The sequence below is a fragment of the Panulirus ornatus genome, chromosome 16, assembly GCF_036320965.1.
Source record: "Panulirus ornatus isolate Po-2019 chromosome 16, ASM3632096v1, whole genome shotgun sequence".
Taxonomy (NCBI): domain Eukaryota; kingdom Metazoa; phylum Arthropoda; class Malacostraca; order Decapoda; family Palinuridae; genus Panulirus; species Panulirus ornatus.
In genome coordinates, this window is record NC_092239.1 from 38,023,649 (window position 1) to 38,050,762 (window position 27,114).

The 27,114-nt window shown below is 42.7% G+C and overlaps 1 long non-coding RNA gene across 1 annotated transcript in view; it reads right to left on the bottom strand.

Moving 5' to 3' along the window:
• The window catches only part of LOC139753992 (uncharacterized), a 461,426-nt gene that overhangs the window by 153,540 nt on the left and 280,772 nt on the right, over positions 1-27,114 (bottom strand). The window lies entirely within an intron of this gene.

The window sequence follows — 27,114 nt, forward strand, 5'->3', positions numbered from 1 at the left end:
AGGAGCCGCCGATGGCGAAGGCAAAGAGGATCAACAATGAGTCTTAAGCTTCCCTGTGACGCACTTTCCAGATAGCTTTCATGGTGTAACACGTTGCCTCCTACCTGCAACCTGAAGGCCCTTGCTTACAACATGGTTCTCGGGGAAGGCTGGACGGAACCCGTAACAAACCAAAGGAGTACAGTTGAAAGATAGTCTTCTACTGGGTACTGCAGACATTTTTTTCTACAGAGACGAAAACTTGGTATAAGGAGCTGCTGCTGAAGGAAGGCATTTCCCAATGTCAGAATTTGGCGTACCTGTCTTCAGTCTCCTGTAGACGTACTTCGTGAGGAAGATCGGCCTTTACTTCTTCAGCACTGCAGCCACCTTGCTAGGTTTAGTAACTGGGATGATAATTTACTTTCCTCCGCGAGTCAGTTATTCTTCCCTCTGGGATACTCGTGTGATAGAGATAATAAACGATCCAAAGAACATTCTTTGCCTTGAGAATTTAGATCTAACAAAAACCTGTGGGGACCTGATTAATTTTTACCCTTTTGCTCCTACGCTATATTATTTTTCCCCGAGATAGTCTTCTTCGTGGCATGTTTTCACTGCGCCATGTCGTTCACAATATATATACATATATATATACAGATAGACGGACATAGAGAGACAGATAGACAGACAGACAGACAGATAGGTAGACAGATATAGATAGATGGATAGACAGATACAGACATACTAAAACTAAAACATGAGACAAATTTCCTTAGAGCAGAGGACGAACGACGAAAATACAATCCACAGAAAGGGGGACTTAAGAATTAGGAGACTAACGTCCCCACAACAGTTTATGAAGACGTGGGAGAAGCATCTATCCACCAGCGACTCGCACGACCTCGGAGCTTGGCTTCCGGGAGTTTGGCTCTGAAAAATACCCAAGGTTCCCCTCGGTTAAACGCGACGTATATCATCCTTCTTCATGGCTTCTGGGGAAACAAGTGAATAAAATGCGTAAAATATTTTTCCCCTGAGCAAAGCCGAATGACTTTTCAGAGCCGCCGATAGTAATGAACGACCCCCTGCTGCACAAGGTCAACCTGAGGGCACACACACACACACACACACACACACACCCCAAGACAAAACCTTTTTTGTTGCAAGTACATAAACTTTCTTTGCCTTACAAATCAGAGAATATATATGTATATATATATATATATATATATATATATATATATATATATATATATATACAGAGAGAGAGAGAGAGAGAGAGAGAGAGAGAGAGAGAGAGAGAGAGAGAGAGAGAGAGAGAGAGAGAGAGAGAATCTTCAATGTAAGCGAGCTTCATATATCTTAAAAAAATATCCCTAAAAACTCTGCCAGAGTTGGAATACATACGAGAAAGGTGTCGACCAAAACATTCACCTTCTCTTTCAAGAATAAGTTTATCATTACAAAAAAAATATAAGGTTCTCATGATATCTGAAAATCCAAAAGTTCTGAACCTTTGAAATCTATAGACTCAAGCCTTTTTTTTTTATATACGTCTAGGAAGACGGAGGCGTCTTGAACGACCTCGCTACAGAAGTTCGTAAACCGAAGAGTATTTCTACCACAATGCCAGGTCAAGGTCAGGTCGAGGGTGGGTCACGCAAACCCTTGTGTTAACCTCGCCTCTCACTAACTGCAAAGTTGCATGACCCCATTCCATGTTTCCTCCGGTTCTGTGTATACATAACGTCTGTCGTATTCATTTTTCTCACTCTGTTCCCCGTCCTCTGAAGATGTGGTAATACACGAAAGCGCTGTGGATTCTGGATTTCCTTTTTCTAGTGGTGTTTCTGCACGCGCGCGCGCGCGCACACACACACACACACACACACACACACACACATACACCGCAAGACTGATGTCCTACCAGTAGCAGGGAAATAGACGACTCCTTTGGAGTGAGAAGTTCTATGACGAGACGAGACGAGACGAGACTCCCCAAACGAGACCATCTCGCCAAGGGTGACTTAACAGAAGGTGTCTTCTCTGTGACCGCTTGGGTTGAAGAGCCTGAGATCACGCTGATACTCGCCACCGTTAAGAAGGTTTACCAGGACCTCAACCCCTTCCCCTGTGGTGGTGGTGATCCTCTTCGCCTTCACACTTCACTTTCTCGTACCCTCACTGCATCTACCCCTCGCTTAACACTCTCTCTCTCTCTCTCTCTTTCTCTCTCTCTCTCTCTATGACTCATTTCAGTAAACCTAAACCTTAATCAAAAAGAATTGGCATATACCCGAGCAAAGAAAAATATATATATATATGTATATATCCCAAAACGTAGATTCATGGCTAGCAGCACACGTCACTCACACGTACGTCACCTCCACCCGGGTATGAGAGAGAGCGAAGTGCGGACATTGTAACTTACCGTCAAAACACACTCTCGCCCGCAGCGGCGCGGGCAGCAACGCTTTATGCACCGTTAATCAAGTACAAAAAAAAATCTGTCATACAGACGTATGCAGGATCCATTTCCCGACAGTTTGATCCGACTAAATTTCGAGAACTCGCCGTGGTACAATGTTAACGCCCATGTACCCAAAGCGCCTAGAATGAAATTCAATCTCATGTTTACCTTCGAGCTGTCCTGAAAACAATATCAGGCTTCGCTATGAAGTGTAAATGTATCATGAAATCTTTCATGAAATGGATTCATTACCTTATAAGCTTAAGAAATATGTCAGATGTTCATTAAGCGCTCTTTGAGTAATTCGATAAAGTTATTCGTATTAATAATTTCTGAAAATAATCAGAAATCACGTTCAGTAAATATAAAAAAAAAGTTAGAAAATGATAATGACAGATTTATGCAGATACATATGCATACATTTGCTAGCAACGTGATGTACCTGAATTCTGTGTACAGTTCGTCCACTTGTCGTCAGCTAACAGCAATAAGAAATTCCAGGCATTATAATGAAGCTGTAAATCTATCCGGCTTCGTAAATGCAAAACAGATCCAATTTTATATATATATATATATATATATATATATATATATATATATATATATATATATATATATATACACACACAAGAGTATAGGTGGTGGAGGTAAACACTGGTGGGCAGGAACTGCTTCATACTCTCAATACTAACACTGCGACCCACACACTATTCTTCAAACAACTGACTACAAGTTCCCTGAACATGACCTTATATATACACACCCCAGGTGGATCATCTTCCATGGTCATCTCCAAACTCATTTTTCCCTCCTGGTTGGCTTCTTTCCAATCTTGGCTCCACCTGCTCTGCTACCACGGCCACCAAAACGATAGCTACCTTTGCCAAAGGCACAAAACCTTTTCCCTAACCAGTTTTAAAGCAGTTGCCTTACTCGTGATGAGCACTCGGGTGACTTAAGTGACACTGATAAACGACTGTTCAACTCAGGGTCACGAATGTGATCTGCGATTCTCCGCTCAATCCCATATTCCTCTTTCCGCGATTCTCCTCTCAATCCCATATTCCCCTTTCCTATATACCCCCTATCTCCCCATAATTTCTCGAACTCTACGTCCTCTTATCACGATTCAGCAACGAAATATAAGAAATTACTCTGAAATAAGGGAGAGTTGACATATTCAATCAAATATCATGAAATGAGCGAGATCTGGGGGTGTACAACGCCAACCAACAAACTCTAAATAGCAAGCAGGAGTTCATGGCTCGCGGGACACGTCACCCGCTCAAATGCGAGCTCAACTCGGGCGTGAGAGGGAGTGAAGAGCAACATTGTGCTCACTGTCAAAACACACTCCTGCTCGCAGCGGTGTGGCCCACAACACTTCACGCCCCGTTGGCAAAATAAAAAATTGTTTCCCCATAGATGCACGTACCGGCCATTTCACGGCTGCGTGATGCCACCGAATACCAACAACTTTCCATGATAGATGAATACATACGTAAACCCTCCTGGAAAAAAAAAAAAAAAAGACCGCCATGACAGACTCTGTTTCAATGGTGTTCGGACCTGTGTTCTTTGCCTTGAGCTATCCTAGGCTCCGAGCTGCAGCTCCCTACACAGCAACCTAGTGTCGTACGTAAGTACTTGTAAGCAGGTAAGGACGCCCTCAACATAATCATATTATTAAACTTCCAAAATAAAAAAGTCTCCCATCATACGATACGGTATAATAATCTATATATACATATATATATATATATATATATATATATATATATATATATATATATATATATATATATATATATATACATATATAAAATCAATGCAGATGATAAAAGATGACTCGTCAGAATTACACTGATGAAAGATTTAATCTGGCAAAAGCAGAAATTCAAGAAATAAGAAAAATGACATGTCAGAGTCCAACACAGTGAGTATAATCAACGGGGATATTTGATTGAGAGTGGAAGCGAGGTTGCAGAGGTAAGGAGAGGGCGATGGCATTTCTCCTGTGTACGTGATGGGCAGACGAATGCGAAAGCTTAGTACAATGAGATATGCTGTTAAGTAATGGACTCCCGTGGTGTAGCGGTTAGCGCTCCTGAGTCCACGGGGAAAATGAAACACGAAAAGTTCCCAAGTGCACTTTCGTGTAATAATCACATCATCAGGGGAGATCCAAGAGAGAAATATAACAGTCAGTTGATATACCAAATGGCGTCCTAGCTTCGTCTCCTCGATGTACATCAACTGACTGTTATATTTCTCTCTTGTATCTCCCCTGATGATGTGATTATTACACGAAAGTGCACTTGGGAACTTTTCGTGTTCCATTTTCCCCGTGGACTCATAGGAATAAATAAATATATATATAGCGTTAATGGAATGACCTTGATTAGGGCCTCAGTTGCCCACGTCGTGTCAGCTAACAGAGTAGCGGCTTCGTTTTCGTCTTGAATAAATTTCATCTTTGAATTCCCCTTTTCTTTCTTCTTTCCTCCTCTTTTGATCTCCACAGACCCATTTCTCCTCGCCCTCCTCCTCCTACCACTCTCTTCATTACCGCTTAACCAATGGCCTCACCTGGGTCTTACCTCTGTCTTTCCCTGACCTCAACCATCGACCATACCCTCGGCTCAGGGAGGCCTCATACACTTTGCCTCATACAGTTCTCACCACAATTCATATATTTATTTCGTATGGTTCTTTTCCTTCGCTTGATAATGTGTTTATTGATGTAAGTTACTCTATTATCATGGCCATTTTTTGCTTATTCAAATAAAACGAGTTTTTTTTCCATTAATCTTTTCATTTACATGATATCTAACCACAGCGATTGTGGATTTCTTCATGCCTCGTTCTTTAAACGATCTTTTCCTCGTGACATTCATTTGGTTACTTGGCTCATCTTCTACGTAACTCAAAAACATGAACATATACGTTGTCTTCCTAAGAACAGTATCCTGATCTCCCTTACGTGTATTATCTTTGCGTGTTTTCATGCCACTGCTACGTTCCTCCGTAACACTCTACTCTTGATACCTGTTCATCAGTTGCTGATCCTACTGCAATGAGTCTTTTCGCAATGTTCTCTTTCCTTATGTGCACTGCTTCCCTCTCTCTCGTGTGTTTCCAGCATGTATCGTAGTCTGGTATGTGCCTCGGTATTCACGAGGTGTCTCGTGAACCATATATTGGGGAGGAGGGTCCAGCCGTGGACGTGTTTATACAAAAGAATTTATATACAGTAGCCATTACATCGTCGTTAGTGTCATGGTAAACACCGACCTTTTGATCTTGAGGATTAGAATTTCATGGGTCTTTATCCTATCTGTCGATTTCCTTAAGTTTTTTTTTTTTTTCTTTTGGGTTTCTATTTATCCTACCTGTCGATTTCCATAAGTCTTTTTTTTCTTTTAGCTTTCGAAGACTTGATGACTTTCATAAAACAACAGTCTGTTCTTTATGATATGTCTTCGGAATCTCAACCCATCATCATGCGTATCTTATTAACAGAACTGCATGAGGTGGGTGTCACCTGATGAATTCAATGATGAACAACAACTATTTGAAAAAGGCCCAACATCAAACACAGAAGTGAATGTCATGAAAAGAAACATACTCAAGTCTATATGTACGTAGGGGGTCTGTGCCTGATCAGGGGGTCGGGTATATGTAGACCACTTCATGGACCCCGGTACGGTATATGTAGACCACTTCATGGACTCCCAAACAGTCATAAAGCATAAAAGGGTTTACTCTTGTGGCTTTTGAATCCTGATAGAGGACCCTAGTTTACCGACCCTGAAGAATAAAATCTCCAAACTCTTGACTTAAAATTCAGCCTCCCTTTCCGTAAGAAGCCATTACGAAGCGGATCCTTTGCCTAAAGGAAGCGTTACGATCTATCATTTTCCACCGACTGCTTCTTCTTGTCTTTGGCCGAGAGAATTTCTGACCACTTCCGTCGATCGAGCCTTCTTATGTTTCTCAATGCCGGCGATACTACAGCTGCCCCATCCTGCTGTCAAAGTAACTCTTCTTCCCTGAAGCTACCATGAATGTCTGACGTTCCCTCATCCCATCAGGCAGTTCCTTCTAATTCTATGCCCTTCCCTCTAATCTCCTTCATGTAATGCTGAAAGCCATTCTCCTGAACATATGTAAGATGACTCACTCCCCTATCTCTTTACCTAATTCTAATTCATTCAAAACTCGAAAACTTTCCCATTCCTTCGAAACTTCTGTAGTTCGATCCTACCACAAGAAGAAATGTTCGTTGTAATCCTCTTCATTTACTGTTCTACTTTGACTTTCAATATGTCCAAAGTCCTTGGATCTCCACTCAACTCACATTTTCTCAAGGGCTTGGAATTTCAAAGTCTTCTCTCTGATCATCTGGCATGATTGTGACATCCACCAGTGAAATCCACTCACAAAGTTACTAACGTTAAGTCGTCATCTGTGAGAGGCCCAGGGGAGTTCTGTATTGAAGATCTTCATATCTCGAAACATTCTGACAGGATGTGGCATCGGGGTTGATCTATATTCTCCATCCCTTTGATTCTTCCTCTTCGTTTTTTCCATCATACGAGCATCTTCCAGAGCAAGTTAAGAATACTGATGCTAAGGAAATGGAGGCGAAGACAGCAATGCGGGGAAAGGATGTTTAGTCTTATATGTATATCCTCTTCTTCGGACGATTTTTCAATCAAGTTCTTGAAGCATAAACCTTACAGTCTGTTCTTGTGATCACTGGCGTCCAACAGGGTTCTGTGTTGTCTTCAGGGTTCCTCTTCTCTTTCATTAACCGTCTGCCCTCGAACGCATAACCTCCTCCTCTTTCACATCTACTCCATCTCCTATCGTTCACTGTGCATCTCATCTCATCTCACACCCACCCCACATAAACACAAGACTGGACTGCATTACTGATATCACAATAGGTCTTGATCCTTATTACTGGCCTGAGGAAAGTCACCCTTCATGCAGTTCCTAACACAAAGCCAACATGTCTGATATCCTCCTCCTCAACCTTTTGTCAACCCAGTCGTCTTACCATAACGCCATCCTGAATTTCACAACCATTTATTGGCAAAAGACACCAGGGCCCCTTAACTCACCTTCACTTCAACTAACTCTCACATGCACTATTGTCTATCAGTCAGATATTTTCCCTCTGTCCTTATGTCTACCTGGAGACTACAGGAGAGACGAACATGTCCTTGATTGCATTGCACTTTACAAAGGGAGTATATGGAGCAAGAAGCTGACGCCAAACAGCCACCCGGGCCAAGGAAATGACACCTGAGAACCACTGAAGTGTTAGTTCACCGCGCAGCCATCAACGAACCCTCCTGACACCTAGATGGGAAGTACCAATAGTTCTGGACAGTGGCTACGTACCGCCTACGAGAGAGAGAGAGAGAGAGAGAGAGAGAGAGAGAGAGAGAGAGAGAGAGAGAGAGAGAGAGAGAGAGAGAATCCAGCTCAAACTCCAGCATTTTTGTTAAGATAATGCTGAGCATCATCAAGCACCAGGGAACTCATCACTGGCATTTTCCAGTCACTACCCGTGATCCAGGCTGTCTGACCACCACCACCGCCACCACCATCACCAGCACGCGAAATCCTGGAAACTTGCCCAGTGCAATATGGCACAGGATTCTTTATCGACTGGATAGAAAATTAGTGTCAGTACTCGGGGAGAAGCTCTGGAAGGCTGCCAGACCATAGCTTTCCATCTCAAGGCAGGGGGGAGAATCTCTCTCTCTCTCTCTCTCTCTCTCTCTCTCTCTCTCTCTCTCTCTCTCTCTCTCTCTCTCTCTCTCTCTCTCTCTCTCCACGAGCGAGTTCCTGGAACAACCCAAAGGGGAAAAAAAAAAAATTAAGTTGGATGTGACGTACAGAAACTTGATATTGTGTCAAGTCTGGTGTATTTTGGGATTCAATTTGAATACATTTTGAATAGTTTGTGGCATCTGTTACTATATATGGTATAAATCATTGTCCCGGGGATGATTATGTGGAAAATTATGTAGTGTAATCAGATTTCTGGATGCGCGTTCTTTGGGATATTTCTTATTTCTGATTCCCTGAAACGTCGTATCTTTTCTCCCAACAGTGAATGGGTTCCTAAGTAACTCGAAAGTAATAATACATTTCTCTTTATGAGGCGAAGATGAACGCTATGGTTCTGCGACTGTGTACGCGAGAGAAGTCCTGTGTTCAAGCCATGAAGGATTAACCTGGCGTAGAAAATAACGTACAACACGGCACTAAAGTGTCCCAACGTAGTCACCGTGTCAAAATCTGTGCCACACTCGAGGCCTTCAAAGGCGTCCCATAGGAACAACAGGAGAGCATTGTAGACAACTCGGACCAAAGGGGAAAAAAAAAGGGGGGGAGAATTATGAGATATTTTGGAATAATGGGAAATGAAAACAGATGGGAGCTCTCTGAGGAGCGCCGGTGCACAAGAAAAGCCTGGAATTGAAATCTGCTCACAGCAAAGAATAACAGTCTTAAGGTAAGAATGAAGTAACTCATAATTAGCACTGTCGAGGTAGTTCATCCTTTCCATTCTCCTCGCCAGTGAGTTATGTAGTCCTACCACTGGCGACCACAAAAGCCAGCGAGGTTTTTTAAGACTTCGCGCAATACTGATAGCAATTCATGGTGTACTGATGTCCTTAAGTCTTTTCAAGATGCCTTACTTAAACTGTTTCCCCAATACTATTTTTCTCTGCCTAATTTCTCTATATAGACACCCCTACCCTTGCTGGTTGAGACGGTGGCTTTGAAAATCTTGAAGAGAGTTAATGACAGATGCGAGTATTGGTCTGGAAGGATCAGAAGTCAGGGGAGTGTAAAATAGATACAGAATGGGGGGTGGAAATGAGCAGTAGTGTTGTGACTGAATATGGACGAGCGCGGGGATGTAGGTGTTGTGGGGAAACAGGGTACTGTAATCTGACGATGAAACTGTAGTGGCACGTCCTTGGTAACACGAGACAGACAGATAGACAGATAGATATATAGAAAATTGAGAGGATGGAGGGAATAGATGTGTGTGTATTACACATTTCACTCTAGGACTCGCCCAAAATAAATAGTTAAAGAGTGTTATAGATAAGAAACAATTACCCAAAATAATAGTGTGTTATTGATAAGACACATTACTCAAAATAAACAGTGTGTTATAGATAGACAGAATTACCCAAAATAAATAGAGTGTTATAGATAAGACACAATTACCCAAAATAACAGTGTGTTATAGATAGACATAATTACCCAAAATAAATAATGTTATAGATAATACACAATTACCCAAAGTAAATAGTGTGTTATAGATAAGACACAATAACTCAAAATGCCCCAAATAAATAGTGTTATAGATAAGACACCATTATAGACATTGTCTGCAAACAATTATCTAAGTTTACTCTTCATCAGTATAGGAGATAAGTACGGTCGATTATTTTCTATGCAATGACTGTAAAAATATATATACATATATTGTCGCCACTTCCCTCTCGTTCAGACGTCACCTAGCAGTGGCTAGGGGGTGATCATGTGTACCAATGGTCCTCTACGGAGCCATACTAGTCATTTATCACTCTCTTATCTCATTCAGCTTTGAGGAAAAAATTTCCCGTCCTTGCGTCCATCCTCACATGGTATAAATTCTCGTTTTTTTTCTTTTTTTTAAGGTTTCGTATGTCTTCCTTCCAGAGATGGTTTTTATTCTCGATTTTTTTCCCCCTCCTTATTTTATATCAGATATTATTTTCTCCTCTTTCCCCTCCACTCAATCATTTTTTTCCCGTTTCTCTGTTTCTCATCCAATGTTCTGCCTGTTTCTTTGTCAGTTCCTGTCCTTGTTTGCAATACCTCATCTCTCTTCTTTCCTGGGCGCTTACTCATCACCTGAATCTGCCTTACTCACCTATTCCTCCACACTTATTCATTATCCTCATCTCCTACCCACCCCTGATCCAATTTTTTTTCCCTTACTTACTCACTGTCTTTTTTTTTATATTGGCTTACCTGCCCTTACTCACGTTCCCTCTTATTCATTCATTTACCCAGGCCTACTGACTTCCCCTTCCAATACTCATCTACCCTCATCTTGACCCCTCCCCTATTATAACTTACCATCGCAGAGTCACTTCGCATATGACGTACATTCATATACATTTCTCGTTCCTACTCTCCCACTCTCACTCTGGCTCATTCTCTTTCATCCGATAACTCTCTCTCTCTCTCTCTCTCTCTCTCTCTCTCTCTCTCTCTCTCTCTCTCTCTCTCTCTCTCTCAACTGACCCACATCTATCCACCTCCTCCCTACCCATCTTGCTCGAATGGTTCCTCTCCCTTCCAACACACACACGACACAGAGCTGAGGATCGATCTGGTCCTTTGCTCTCTCTCCTCCACTTGTCTGCTGTGATGCTGTGGCTACCCAGCCAAATCATCACTAAATCTACGAGGACTTTGATATCACCCATGACCCTCGTGTTATCTCTTCTCTTCATCATGACGTGGTATCATACTATGTTTGGCATGACTGTGCGTCTGAGCGTGTCTTGAGTATGGGATTTCAAACGTGAATATGTCTTGTCTTCAAATATTCACACCAAAGATGCACCGAATTATGATACGTTAGCTAATCTGAATATTCCTTTCTCACGATTTTTTTTGGGGGGATATTTTTTTTTCTTCATGCCAAGTCGGGTACCACTACAAATGGTGAATCTTAAAAGGTACTTCCACTGAGATCTTGTCTTCATTCCATCCCTTAAACCTTAGGAAAAATCAAGCACTTCATCCGTGTAATATATTGCTACCTCAGCTTTACATAGGAAATTTATGCATGCCATTTCTCCTCATAACCTTACCCTTCCACTCGAAGAAAATGAAACTAAACGAAACTAAGCCACCTAGTTCTTTTTTTTCTCTCTCTTTTTGCACCGCTGCCTCGACCCTTCGTATGTCACTTTCCACCCCGTTTGAGGTTACCCAAGCTACCTATATTCCCTCTCGCAACATAATATGCCTTACTCCTACATAGTTTATTTCCCTTCTCCTTGGTGCTCACTGTCCCTCAGCTCACTATCCCCACACACTCAGTCTCTCTACGTTCCTCATCACTGCACCTTTCATTCATCAACTCATCAATTGACCGTCAAATGCTCCTCCGCTCCGAATATCTATACACTTCAAGAACCAGCATCCATGCGGTCCTCTACCTTCTAGGCTCTTGACCAAAGACTTCGTGTCAACACTACACCCACCTTCCCTTCCTTCCTCAAAATTTCTATACCTTTCCTTCGTTCTTTAATGACCCAACCTATCAAACATTCTTTATCTTTCCCCCGTTTCTCGATTTTCTTTGCCACAATCACCTTCAACATCCTGAGCCAGGTGCCCATTTCATCGACCAGACCCTAGGGTTGGATGAACAGCTAGGTTGACTGTGGACCAACGGCCGCAACCAGAATTCGAACCAATGAACTCAACCATGGGCGGCCAGTGAATTCGTCACGTTCAGAAACGCTAACCGCTACACCACGAAAGTCCATAAACACTCTTGTTCTATCCAGTTCCACTCTCCTTATATTTCTCGCCTTCCCCACTCTCCCTCGTACGGTGTTCCTTCGTCATCCCTCACTACCTCGAGCCTTCCTCACCTACCCCAAAACATCCCTGGGTTCCGTGCCGTGTTTCGTGACTGAAGCTTCAACGCCTCGTCCATCCTCATCCAACATGGACTTCAACTCTACCCACAGACTCAACACTTGCAAAACTCTGGCCTCCCATTCTCCCTTAAAAACTCGCCTCTTCCTTCACACACACTTGCCCTCATACCTTTCGCCCTTGCCACACCCATAATCTCCATACATCATCTCACTTTTCCTCCTATTCATGCTGCCTCTTGCGAAATACCCCCATTGCTCCTTTTCCCTTTTGTCCTAACCTCTCTCCCGTTATCCCTCTGCCACTAACACCTATACTGCCAGCTCGAGGCCATTTCCCCAACCTCCTTCCATTCCCCACCCCCGCCCTCATATCCTCACACACACACACACACACACACCCTGCTCCGTTGCCTTGTCCTCGACGCGGCGATAGAACACACACAATAAATCCTCCACCAGTTTCCCTTGTGGACATAATTCCCAGAAAATTGTTTATATCTTTTTTTTTTCCCCTATCTCTCCTCTCTCTTACAACCGGAGAGAGAGAGAGAGAGAGAGAGAGAGAGAGAGAGAGAGAGAGAGAGAGAGTAGTAGAAGATCACAGAACGCGTCAGGCATTCTCATGACGAGTCTGGTGTGAGGAATTACGAGACATTATATAGCTACTGTAATGCACCCGAGGCGTCACATGCTTCTCACCTGCATTTTGTGTATGGCTGCGGGGCGATAAATCGTCGTCTTAAAGAGTCGAAATACGAAACACACACACACACACACACACACACACACACACACACACACACACACACACACACACAAACAAACATACAAAAGGGGATTGGATAAACATATATTTCTTTTGAGCAAGACATTGTCAAAATGTTGAAAAGAATTGGATAAGATTAAATCTCTAAGGCTGGGTAGGTTTTAAGCAACGGGTATAGAATATGCGTGTGTGTGTGTGTGTGTGTGTGTGTGTGTGTGTGTGTGTGTGTGTTTGTGTGTGTGTGTGTGTGTGGAAAGATCACACTCGAAAGAGTCCATATCAGCAGTGGTTCCCCTGAGGGACTGGGATGGTGCACACACACACAGGTACACTGCACAATGGAAGAGAGATCGAGAAAAAGAACACTGTTATGTGCCGAGTACAGAGCTTAACGAAGTGAAATCAAACAGCTTATCTCCTAGGTGTCGTAAAGGGCGACTGAAAAGGGAGGGAAAGAGAGTGCGTGGAAGGGGGCCAAGAAATCCTCTCCTCCTGTGTTAGCTACCAAACGAAGGAACAGAGGAAGGGTCCAAACGGAGGAGTTTTCTTCTGAGGATTGTCCATCTGTTCTGGACGCTGCCTCGCCTCGTGGGAAACAGCGAAAACACAAGATGTAATATACAAAAAAAAGTTAATTTTTTTTGAGCACCTGACAGCATCAAATCATAGCCGGGAGATCATGTGTTATTAAAATGACTCGTTCATCCGAAAGAATTACCAGACGAACAGTAAAGGGCAGACGAACTATGTCGTTCAGGTCTAGCGAAAGCATTTGACAAGGTCCCACAAACGAGAGATCATTTGCAAAAAACGAGGAAAGCCGCCTCACGTCTCTGGAGAGGCGGAAAGACGGATCAAGAACTATCTAAATGGAACATTAATGAGGTCAGTCATAAGGGGATATTCTTCACAGCCGAAGGAGGTCGTTTGCGGAGGGCCAACAGGATCGGTTTCTGGAGTGCCAAGAGGATCGTTTAATTTAGTTACGGTAGTTGATGTGGAAGGTTAGTTACGTTTTGTTGAGTCACAGTGGTTTACGTGGAAGATTAGTTACGTTTTGTTGAGTTACAGTGGTTTACGTGGAAGATTAGTTACGTTTTGTTGAGTTACAGTGGATTACGTGGAAGATTAGTTACGTTTTGTTGAGTTACAGTGGTTTACGTGGAAGATTAGTTACGTTTTGTTGAGTTACAGTGGTTTACGTGGAAGATTAGTTACGTTTTGTTGAGTCACAGTGGTTTACGTGGAAGATTAGTTACGTTTTGTTGAGTTACAGTGGATTACGTGGAAGATTAGTTACGTTTTGTTGAGTCACAGTGATTTACGGGGGAGATTAGTTACGTTTTGTTGAGTTACAGTGGTTTACGTGGAAGATTAGTTACGTTGTGTTGAGTTACAGTGGTTTACTTGGAAGATGTGTTACGTTCAATTTAGTTACAGTTTTTTACATGCAAGGTTAGTTATGTTTAGCTAGAGCAGCGTACATGGAGGGTTAGTTATGATTAGCTTAGCTGCAATGGCTTACATGGAGGGTTAGTCATGTATAGTGTAGTTACAGGAGTTTAAGTGCAGAAGAGTTACAGTAGTTTAGATGGAAAGTTATTAATGGAAAGGCTCGTAAGGATGCACATTCCTTTATTAGATAGGCCTTATCCATAGAATGACCTAATACAATAATAAGAATAATGAGACGATGGAATATATTCTGTGAGAATGTAAGACTTGCGATAACAACACGAAATGTTTTCATAACAAGGCTGGACCAACATGTGTGCCTGGCGGACAGACATTATGAGGACAGGTCACGCTACCTGCAGGTACAAATGGGGACTGAATACATACAAACACAGATACATACAATATACATTTATGAATACATACATATATACACATTCATATTTTTACTCGATTGTGAGTGGAATGTGCAATACTGATGGCACACTGTGTCCGAGTGTGTGGATGACTGATGGACGGAACACTTTCGAGATGAAACCCTGTACGCCTTTGGACAGGGGATAGTCTAGAGGGGATAACTTTACACACTGTGAGGATGGGCCAGACGACACTGCAGGAACAGATGATAGTATGCTGGAGGAGTTGGCAGGAAGCCTTGTGCTGATGGACCGTACCACGCAGAGACGATGGTCGCAAGTGGTATAAGAATGGACGTGAAGCTGGAGAATTGTCTTTAGTCACTGAAGGGAAGAAGATGAAGAGGTGTGTTTCCTGTTGGGATATCAAGCGAGATCAAACACATAGGAACTGACACAGGATCCCTTCGAAAAAAGGGGATGTCACAGGGAGTTTCAATAGAGATGATAAGTGGAACGACACAATGATACAATCATAATTTACGAGACAAATCACACACGCACACACACACTCACACACGCACACACACACACACACACACACACACACACACACACACACGCAATAGCGTAGGAATGGTAAGTGGACAGTTAACATCACTGGTTTTACTCTGTCACCACAAACGTTAACTCCTCTGGTACAGATTCTGATTCTTGGTCAGCTACAGTCACTCAATGTCCCACGCAATACATTCCCGTCCCTTTTTTTCTGGTCGACGCGCTTGTCAATGGACTGAACCAGGGCATGTGATGCGTCCGCGGTAAAACATGGAAAAGTCTGTAAGGCCTTGGTTATGGATAGGGAGCTGAGGTTTCTGTCAATTACACAAGACAGCTAAGAGAATGGATGTGAGCGGAAGCGTGCTGCCTCTCTTCGTGTGACAGAAACATACCTTCACCGATCTGTGTAAATATTTTCACCACGTTCTTTCCGCGATGCTGGAGAGGGTGAACAGTTCCTCCGGTCATCAAGGCGTCGAGAGAGAAGATCGAGCGAATAATTCTTGCCCACCTGCGAAGCCCAATATCAGCAGAGTCAACTCTGCCGCATTCTCGAGGACGTAATCTGGGGAAACTTATCTGGGAGGGAAGGTCTTATGATGCGGGTGCTTTGTGTGTGTGTGTGTGTGTGTGTGCGCGCGCGCTAACGCAGATGTCTGGCTGGCAGGCAAGACCGCTCAAGTCACAGGTGTAATCTAATTATGCTAATGCCTTTACGTGGCGGATAATAAGATGGCGTTCAAAATAACGGGAAGGCCAAGGTGGCTGAAGAGATAATCAGGGGTAAGTTATCTCTGATATATGTAAATGAATTCTGACACACACACACACACACACACACACACACACACACACACACACACAGAGGGTCCTGAGGAGGGGCACAAAGATGGTACTAGAAATAAGGCTCAGGGAAAGTATGAATGAAGGCTCTAAGTTTGCCGATCTAGGAAGAGAGAAGAGCCTGGGGTCCCCAGATCACAACACAGAAGTTTTTTAAAACAGGTCGATGATGTAGATAGAAAAAAAAAACATTAGCGCTCACAGGCAACTGAGGCAGCTTATATATCTAATTTATTCACCTCAAAATCCATCTGGTCAGAGACTTTGTTGTTCTGTTACGAAAGCTCGGGTGTGACCCTATAGAAGCAAAGGTATAGGAGTGATTTGATAATCTGGACGACAATATTCAATAGATATGGTTGAAAACTAAACAGATTTAAAATGCATCTTCAAATGTAATAATAGTAAAAGCATTATGAGAGGAACACACGCTAAACATCTGAACATGTTATCACAAATTCAGAAAAATATAAGAATGTGAAGTTCCTTTCACATGTAATGAAAAATTGCGCATAAAATTGCACACATGTTTTATCACCATTCAACTACATGAATGACGGAAATCGAGTCTAGCACCTTTAATAACCAGGTCATACTTAGCCCACACCATCTGGCCTATGCCAATAATAATGATGGAAAATCAGCTTGAACAGCAGGGCTAAATATCTTCCCGTATTTCATAGCGTTTCAAGCCCACAAAAGGTAAATAGAAATCGAAATACGAAGTCGAAAACGAACCTCCCTTGGGGTTCTGTCACGAAGTCACTCTTCGTCTTCTTCTTCGTCGTTGTCGACTGTCGATGCTACAACGTTAATCTCAAGCAGTCGGGTTCTGACAGCTACCCTCCCTGTCTATACTCACTCCCTGCCCTAGGAGTCAGTCCACTCTATCTTCACGAGGCTCTTGCAGCGCTCAGAGAGCCAACCACGTCCACAAATCATACGTGTGTGTGTGTGTGTGTGTGTGTGTGAAGAAGCATCATCCCCCCCACCACTGTGGACATAACCTGTAAGCAGGCTTTTTTCATGCATGCCACAACTGCTCCAGCGTGGCACGTCCTTTCTACCACGGTTTTTTTTTTTTTATCTTTTTTTGGCCCGGCAATTTGTCTGTGGCTCCAGGGCTGAGAGAGAGAGAGACCAGATGCGTTATCCTTTACACCCGTCCCAGTGGGATCACGTTCGCCTAGACGGGTATCCGACTCTTTCTTTTCCAGCGTTCGATGAATTCGATCCAATGAACGCAGGGGATCGAGGCGAAGAGGCTGAATTTTGGTGATCTGTGAAGGCAGTGCGTATTTCCTATGTTGCTTATCCTTCACTGGGCGATGTCTCGGAGGAGGTCCAGGGGGGGGGCCTTTTCGAATCTCTCTCTCTCTCTCTCTCTCTCTCTCTCTCTCTCTCTCTCTCTCTCTCTCTCTCTCTCTCTCTCTCACACACACACAATCATACCACCGTGACTTGTAGATGGTCCATCCGACGCCCACTCTCGCCTGACAACCGTCCGGTCACCCATCAGGTCCTCCCACCTCGTCTCACTGTCAGATGGTTGGCTGCTGGCGACCCTTCCTTTCCTCCTCCAGCTGTACCCCATCATGTACATCTCGGGGTGTACGTAGATGCACATCCTAAGCCCGTCACCTCCCCTCATCACAGCACATACTGGTGCACAGCGCTCTGATGAGGCAAGTATTTTACTCAACGTGATGCAGTCACCCCTCTACCGCTCTACCCACCTTCATTATATAGTCAATGGTCTCCACCGCCCCCTTTAATGAGGGGGTCCAACGCACTCTCTCCATCCTCCACCTCCTCTGATGTGGCTTTTCAAATCCGACATCTTTCCGCTGCTGCTGCAGTTTAATTTCGTCCCAAAAGTGGACAATGGACTAGAAGAGGTGGTAAAAGTCGCTCATTTCATTCTTCTACGAGAGCGTCACGCCACGCGAATGCGACACTCTCCTTTCGTAATGATTTCTGTAGGCTCGAAACACTCTGGTACTAGATTCCAATTTTCGTTCTTCGTCAAAGCCATGAGATACAGAGCTCCCTCGGTTGAGAGAGAGAGAGAGAGAGAGAGAGAGAGAGAGAGAGAGAGAGAGAGAGAGAGAGAGAGAGAGAGAGCTATGTACTCCAATCTGATATAAAACGACAAGACAACGCAAACAAACTCCCAAAAGTGATGTGATCTATTCATATACGTACCGAAGCTTCGCCTTGTAGAGTTCAAGCTCGTGGACTGCACATTAGAACACTCTATGAAGAAGATATTCATCATTCTCTCATACATAAGGAGACAAGTACAGGAGCATAATCTAGAAATGCGAGAGGCAGAGTCGTGCAGGTGTTTGGAAGAAGACGGAACAAAGAGAAGTTTTCGCTTCCTAATTGGCATCAACATAACAGCTTTCTACAAGAACTTCACCAATCATTTATTTCCTCAATTTCTTCTGGTGTCAATATATACTGGGGTGGTGTTTTATGATACGCATATTTCTCTATCTTACTATCTATTCACGAATTGGAACTACGTCTTCTTAATCTAACAACTGCTGGACAAAAAACTTAGTCGAGATGTCAATTGTGAAATCGGATGAATTAAGAACAAAAAAAGCACATATACCAGATATCATCAGTATATTTGTTATCAAATGGCTCATCAGAAAGATGGTAAGTTAATAACAACTTCTTATGTAATGTTAATAGAGAGGAATTAACTCGAGAGATCTTTCTTAAAACATATGAGCGAATATCAAACTTTTCTTCTGGTAATGGACGGCCCACCACAGGCTCGCTCGCTGGGAAGAACACTTCTGTGTTGATGTGGGACTCGATCTACTGCCCCGAGTGTTATTCCAATATTGACCTGTCCTATGAAGTGGTGATTCCAGTGTCGAGGGGTTGATGCCTCTCTCTCTCTCTCTCTCTCTCTCTCTCTCTCTCTCTCTCTCTCTCTCTCTCTCTCTCTCTCTCTCTCCCCCACACACACACACCCACCCACCCACCTGGAAGACTCGAAAGATCAGGTCATTGATTTGTGTCCGTCGCATCTAGGCTCACACTTGTCTTTCTTTCTCTCCTCATCTCCCTCCCCATCGCCATGGCGATGAACACCAAGGCCTGACTGTGGCCTAGGTCAAACGGTGGGGTCCAAACAGGAGTGAATCTCATTCGTCTTTCGTCCACCCGATCCTTCAGGAAAGACTAAGGGACCTGGCGACCATGAAGAGAAAAGGAGGAGGAGGAGGAGGAGGAGGAAGAGGAGAGGAGGAGGAGGAAAGTTGTACAGATGTCCCTCCAAACATTCACTCACTCTTAGGCCAAAAAAGCATACATAAGGAACCCCTTGTGTTTCACATGCCATCACATCTTCGTCTGTGCTGTGGGTATGAATCCAGATTTTCAATGAGGGTGCAGCTGGCGTCGAGGCCGCCTTGAATCTCTCCCATTTCTCATGGGCGTCTCATCCGCTCGCAGGTGGTGTAAGTCGATGCAATAGCGTGGTATAATGAACCAGCTGAATACCTTGAATATTACAGCCTTTCAGCTTTATATCTTTACTGCTAGTGATAGTGTCGTCAGTGAAAATAAACTTGCTCTCTTACGAGGATTAGAGAAAAAAGTTGTCCGACTTTATGGCTAAGACTTCACTAAGAAGTTTCAGAATTACTCCATGATGGAAACCAAGAGGTTATTCCCTTTATGATTCTCTTGACATATTCAGAAACTCCTTACTGTCTTTGGGAATATCATACTCAGAAGACGATCCTTAACCACTAATCATTCAATAGCTTTTCAATTACCTGGATATATAAAGAGTATAAGAAAGTTCTATGGGAATACAAGAAAGCTGAATAACTCCCACCACGACTACCTTGGCTTCAAGTCTACGCTAGTCTTGTAGACCCGTGCAACTGTGAATACTTCTATGTTATGAAATGCAGGTCGGTGCGCTCGCTGGGTACAGACGTGAGGAGGAGACAAAATGCGCGAGACTGGCTACAAGAGGATAGGTGACTGAATTGAATGGGTTTAGTGGCTAGGACACAGACGAGGGTAAGATGGATGAAGGGATGGGTGGATACGGCGCACGTCCGCCAGGGACGGAAGGGATACATATACGTAGGGCAGTGGGATGTAAGGGGGAGTTTATACATGCAGGGTGCGCAATTTTGTGGTTGACAAAATCCTTGCATCGTTTAGCTTTTTTATGGTAACCAAGACGTCACGATATATATATATATATATATATATATATATATATATATATATATATATATATATATATATATATATATATATATATCGACGCTACCTTGCTAATGCGGGAAATGGCGAATAGTATGAAAGAAAAGAAAGAAAGATAGATAGATAGATAGATAGATACAGACAGATACAGATAGATAGATATATATACACACACTAAACGTAGCTAGGCACCTATTTCATTGCACAACCCTCTAGGTGAGGATGAACATCCGGGATGACTGTGGACAGACTGACGCGACCAGATATCGAACCTATGTGGGCGCTTCCTATGCGCTGTAATAGTTTCATTGAAAGGTTTTCTGCTGGAGAAATATTCTCCCACTGCCTACTTGCTCTTAGCATCGATCATATATCACTGAACATTTACATACCCACCTTTACATTTCACTCACGATTCATCCAACCCATCACTCCCAGTTTTCGTTACTTCTAAACATGTAAATAAACACAATCTTCACTGTAATGAGAAGCTGTCAAATGCAATTTAGATGCTTGCTCGTACATTTTTAATAAGTCGGTATTACCGCCAATATTCCTAAAAGAAAAAGAAAAAAAAGATTAGCCATCTTTTCGTTTTACAGTGAACACGTCAGAGGACAGCGCTTCACTAAAAAGTTGATACTGTATTGAACAGTAACAGAAGTCTATCGCGTGAAATACAGTATAGATACATTACTGTAGCATTTGACCTATCGTGGAAATCTCACATTTACACATGTATCTACATATTCCCCTAAGAAACATAGAAGGTTGTTCAAATGCTGAATATTCTTTTACAAACACTAGCTCCGAATATAACGAAGATTCATTTGTCCCTGTATGGAGATTGGGAGGGTTGTTCAAATGCCGAATATTCTCTTATAAACACTAGCTCCAAAGAGACCGAATACTCATTCGTCAATATATGGAGACTGAGAGGGTTGTTCAAATGCCGAATATTCTCATATAAACAATAGCTCCAAACAGACCGAATATTCATTCGTCCCTGTATGGAGTACTGCTCAAACATCTCGGTAGATCACAGCTATTTATAGTGACTGAAAGGATTAAGAGCCTGGAGCAATCTCAACTTAATAACAACTCCCTCTCCAATCAGACCACGAGACTTGACCCACTTGGCCAACACCGCAATGTGGATTCATTTTCCCTCTACTACAGATATTACTCTCGATTTTTCATCCCAAGAGGTGGGTGCTTGTGTGCCTACTTTCACTCACCAAGCACAAAAGACAGACTAACGACTCACAAACAATTTGCTAACAAGGTCTAAACGACATGCAAGCAAGGAAACGAACCTCTAACAATGCAGAAGTCACAAATGAAAGCAAAGAAAAGAACTACCTTCAAACGACAAGATTGCCACATTCAAACAAGGTGCATCCCTTCCCCAAACAAGAGACGGGCTGACCCACAAACGACGGCCATACCACTCGTGGAACGTACAAACCAACCACTAACAACGTGTTATCAGCACTCAAACAACGCATAAGCCACATATAAACATACATAACTCCACTAACAACACACATATACCGGATTTAATCAGAAAAAAAAAAAAGTGGTTGTAGATGTTAACGTTCTTCACCGTGATGCATTCAAGGGCCGCCCAGGGTCGAGCGCATAGTTTCGAATCCTGGTTGCGGCAGTCGAACCACAGTCAATACCAGCTGTTCATCCACCACAGGGTAGGATATATATATATATATATATATATATATATATATATATATATATATATATATATTTTTTTTTTTTTTTTTCATTATACTTTGTCGCTGTCTCCCGCGTTTGCGAGGTAGCGCAAGGAAACAGGCGAGAGAATGGGCCAACCCACCCACATGCACATGTATATACATAAACGCCGACACACTCACACATACATACCTATACATTTCAACGTATACATACATATACATACACAGACACATACATATATACACATGTACATATACATACATGCTGCCTTCATCCATTTCCCCCGCCACACATGAAATGGCACCCTCCTCCCCCCCGCATGTGCGTGAGGTAGCACTAGGAAAAGACAACAAAGGCCACATTCATTCACACTCAAGTCTCTAGCTGTCATGTGTAATGCACCGAAACCACAGCTCCCTTTCCACATCCAGGTCCCACAAAGCTTTCCATGGTTTACCCCAGACGGTTCACCACAGCTTTGATGGGATGGCCCTGATTTATCAGACCTCAGCTACTCTGGCCGTCTCAGTTTAAAAAAGAAAAGTAAAAAAAAGAAACGCACAGGGTACGTACAGAAAAGTGTATCATCAATGCATTACTCAACAAAAAAGATAGAAAAAGTCAAACCATCCACTAGCACCGTAAAAACCACACACAAAATATCTGCTAACAAAGCAGAAACCGCTGAGGAACGGCGTATACGCTGCTCATAAAAACAGGGGATTGGATCACCCCGAAGGCTTTCGGTTTCCCGCACAAGTTCCCATACTTTTTGAATACTCGGAGAAACGCTGGGGGAAAAAAAAATGCCTCTCGTTTTTACCTGTTAGTCTCTTTCCCAGTTATGTGTTTTCACGAAATAGTTGATATTTATGTTTGAGGTCTCTGTATAAGAGTGAGAGGAAAAAAAAAGGACGTTTTGAATAATGTAAAGAGGGTGGTGATATATATATATATATATATATATATATATATATATATATATATATATATATATATATATATATATGTCTATATATATATATATATATATATATATATATATATATATATATATATATATATATATATATACAACAATCACCATTGGAGAGAGAGAATAAGAATGGTGAATGCTTTCGTTTATTACATCCTCAGGAGTGGATGTATTAAACGAAAGTACTCACCTTTTTTTTTTCTCTCTTTCCTGTGGCGATTGTCGCATATATCTTTTCACGGTGAAATGGGTGAGCTTCATTTTGATGTGGTAGATGTTGGAACACGTAGATGATATTAGGAACTGGTACAAATTATTGCACAGGATGTGGGAGAAGGTGGAAGATGTGATGTTGATGGTTCCTGTATCAGATGTTACGAGAAGCAGTGGGAGATGTGGATGGTTAACGGACGTTGCTACAGACGATACGAAGCTTGATGGAAATAATGACATGATAACGATGGGTAGATGTGGGGGTCTTCACAGCGATATGTGCAGTGTCAACGGCTCGTCTTCACTGGGGCACCAACTAAGTCCTCCATCCTTCCCTGTCCACGAGACTGGTCTCCCTTCTCAACTTCCCTATCCTCATTACCGTCTAGCCATCCTCGGCATCACCACTCCTATCACTTGAACCCTTTGGTCGTCCTCCCTCTCCTCAACTCTCTTCTTTAATATCATCAGGTGTTTGAGAATGATCGTGGGACGTCATTCGACTATCAATCCGACGTCTTAATGCCTTCCTACACTACGAGTGATGCATCCAACACCATAACAGCGTCTCTTAAAGAGATTTGAACTGTGATGGATGTGATTAAAAGAGTTGGGTTGGGTTTAGGTTGGGTTACGTTACGATCCTGTGGCTGCAGCAGTTATGGGCCGTCTTTCAGGCAGGTGGTCAGTATGGGAGGAGTGTGCCTGCTTTAAGGGAGCTAATAGTGGTTCTAGGGCCAAGGGTGAGTGTCATAGCGCTGCACACTGTTTCCTCGGCATGATCTTCCCACACGAGACGATGCTCACACACATTCCTGTCATTTCTATCGACACTCGTCCCTCCAGATTCCTTTCATCATAATCTCATTTCACTCATGTGAGAAGAATTTGATACGAAAAATATAACTTTCCTCTCACAGCAGACTCTCTCTCTCTCTCTCTCTCTCTCTCTCTCTCTCTCTCTCTCTCTCTCTCTCTGCATCCTCTTACCTCTCTCTTGCATACCAGTTACCTTCATCACATTTTCCCAACCTCTCTTTTACACTTCATCTCATCTCTTCTTATCCTCTTATTGTTGGATTGTTCTAACCCAGTTTCCAATGGAAAATGCTGCAATACGGTATACACACACACACACTATATATATATATATATATATATATATATATATATATATATATATATATATATACACAGATTTACGGTCTCATTTTGGTGAAGGTCTGGATGCGGCAGATCCCTTGGACATTTTGTCTCGCTGACAGAAATTTAATGTGGCTTTCATCGCCAAATGATCGTATGACACACTCAATGTGAAATCACATAAACGCACGAAAAAATATCATTAGATATATTTTCAAATGTTCATATTCGATTACGTTCATCAAGCGATTCCAAATCTCTGCAATTCTACAAGAAAAAGAAAAAAAAACCCTGTCACCTGAACGAAAATATAAAAATTATTGAGTTTTTCAAATGTATGAATTTTCTTATTCTACTTTTATTTTCTTTTTTTTTTTTTGGCAAATGGATAAAATAAATATCTGATACATATGATGTGTGAATGAAGTTTTTCCAAAGTATTAGCAAAATATCACTAGTTCATGACATCCAATGATAAAAAAAAAAGTTGCCCACACGAAATATAATCTCTAGAAATTCATAGTATGTGTCTTGAACATTCATTATTTCTTTTATGGTAGCTGAAACGGCACGGGTAGCCGAGGCCCTAATCAAGGCCATCCCATTACCGTTATATATATATATATATATATATATATATATATATATATATATATATATATATATATATATATATATCCTAGCTTGAACCAGGTACCAATTTTATCGACCAACCCCTCGATGTGGACAAAGAGCTGGGTTGACTCTGGACTGACTTCCGAACCCAGGATTCGAACCAATGTGCTCGACCCTGGAAGGTCCGTGAATCCGCAGTTATTCTCAGTCAAGTCAATACTTTCACTATCATTTCCCTGCAGTTCATCGAGGAGAATTCGTCTCTATCATCTCCTCCATCGCTGTACTCGTTCTCACATCAATCCTAACTTCGTTCTGAAGACACTTTACATTCTCTGAGCCACAATGGCTTTTACTGTATGGTAAACTGAAGAGCATAGTCACAGGCCATGATTCCTACGATCTCAGGAGGAGTTGTGGCAGAATGGGGCGAATAGTCACCTCCTTTACACACAAGCCAAAGTCTTCAATGTCAAAGCCAATGAACAACTTTCGACATTAGAGTTTGCACACGAGCCGACTCCATATGGTGTAATCAAGTCCCTAAGCAATCTGAGTATCTGATTCCACGACCAAGAATAATTGATTTTCTTTTTTTTTTTCGTGGACAGTCAAGACCCGAGTTCATTTCCTGGCTAACTTACTCTCTTGGTCCTTAAAACAAGAAGAAAGGTGATATCCAGTTCATCCTTAAACAGCATCAGTCGTGTTTGGATCACCAGTTATGCTCCCTTGCCATTATTAGGTTCATGGCAAACACCTTCTTCCTCTTGTCCAAATGAAGACGACACTGCGTGAGAGGCTGGGTCATATATGCCTTGACTTTGATCAAGTACCACTATAAATGACACAGCACAATGTCTCAAAGCCTTGGATCTACCCCCAGTGTAAGATTCGGTAGGCATTTTGTACGATTCTATAGCACTGTCCCATCGCATCGCTTCACCTCATGTGTCTTTTCCTCTTTTGGTGTTTCGTCGATCTCATCTTCAGAGTCCAACGGGAATGGGGCCCAAGAGACAGGCTAACTCATCTCGAGCACTGGAGGAACTTCAGCTACCAGCTCCAGGACACGGGCCAACCTACCTACCTCGAGCACTGGAGGAACTTCAGCTACCAGCTCCAGGACACGGGCCAACCTACCTATCTCGATCACTGGAGGAACTTCAGCTACCAGCTGCAGGACACGGGCCAACCTACCTACCTCGAGCACTGGAGGAACTTCAGCTACCAGCTGCAGGACACGGGCCAATCTACCTACCTCGAGCACTGGAGTAACTTCAGCTACCAGCTCCAGGACACGGGCCAACCTACCTATCTCGAGCACTGGAGGAACTTCAGCTGCCATCGTCTCCTTGTCTACTTGCCCCCCTTCAGCCAAATGGTAGATTAAGCCTTCAAAACTATCTGTCTACTCACTATCTATTTCTCTGTTGAGCGTCTTGCCCTCCCTATGCGACAGAGGTTTACCAGCGAGCCGTTTTCAGCTCAATATGTGATGGTGTCATGCACTAAAAGATGGAGATATATCATCTAAAAGAATGTTTCTCTCTCTCTCTCTCTCTCTCTCTCTCTCTCTCTCTCTCTCTCTCTCTCTCTCTCTCTCTCTCTCTATCTATCTATCTATCTATCTATCTTTGACTGATAACATCCCCTTTCTATTCCCCTTGTCTCATCTCCTCCTAATCTTCTCATCTTTCAATCATACGCATCCGTTCAAATCAAGGAAGAAGAAAATAATGTGTCCACAAAATAAGCGAAGAATATATTAGCGCTGCCTAGCTAATTAAATCATTCCCTTCCTAGGTAATATTCCCCGGCTAAGCCGAAGATCAGAGAGCTAATCAGGGTGTGCCGTAGCCTTACAGGCTCGAAATGAGCCGACGACCCCTAACCTGGTTTTAGAGCCGGGGTAATTACATGGTTGGGGAAGTGCTAAATGACTCATCTTAATAACCAAGCGTCCACTGTTAAAGGGGGGGCGGGGTAAAGGACTCTGTAAGACCTGCTAATTAATACTCTACCTCCTGAAAAATGAAGGCCATCTTAACGGGAAAAAGTGA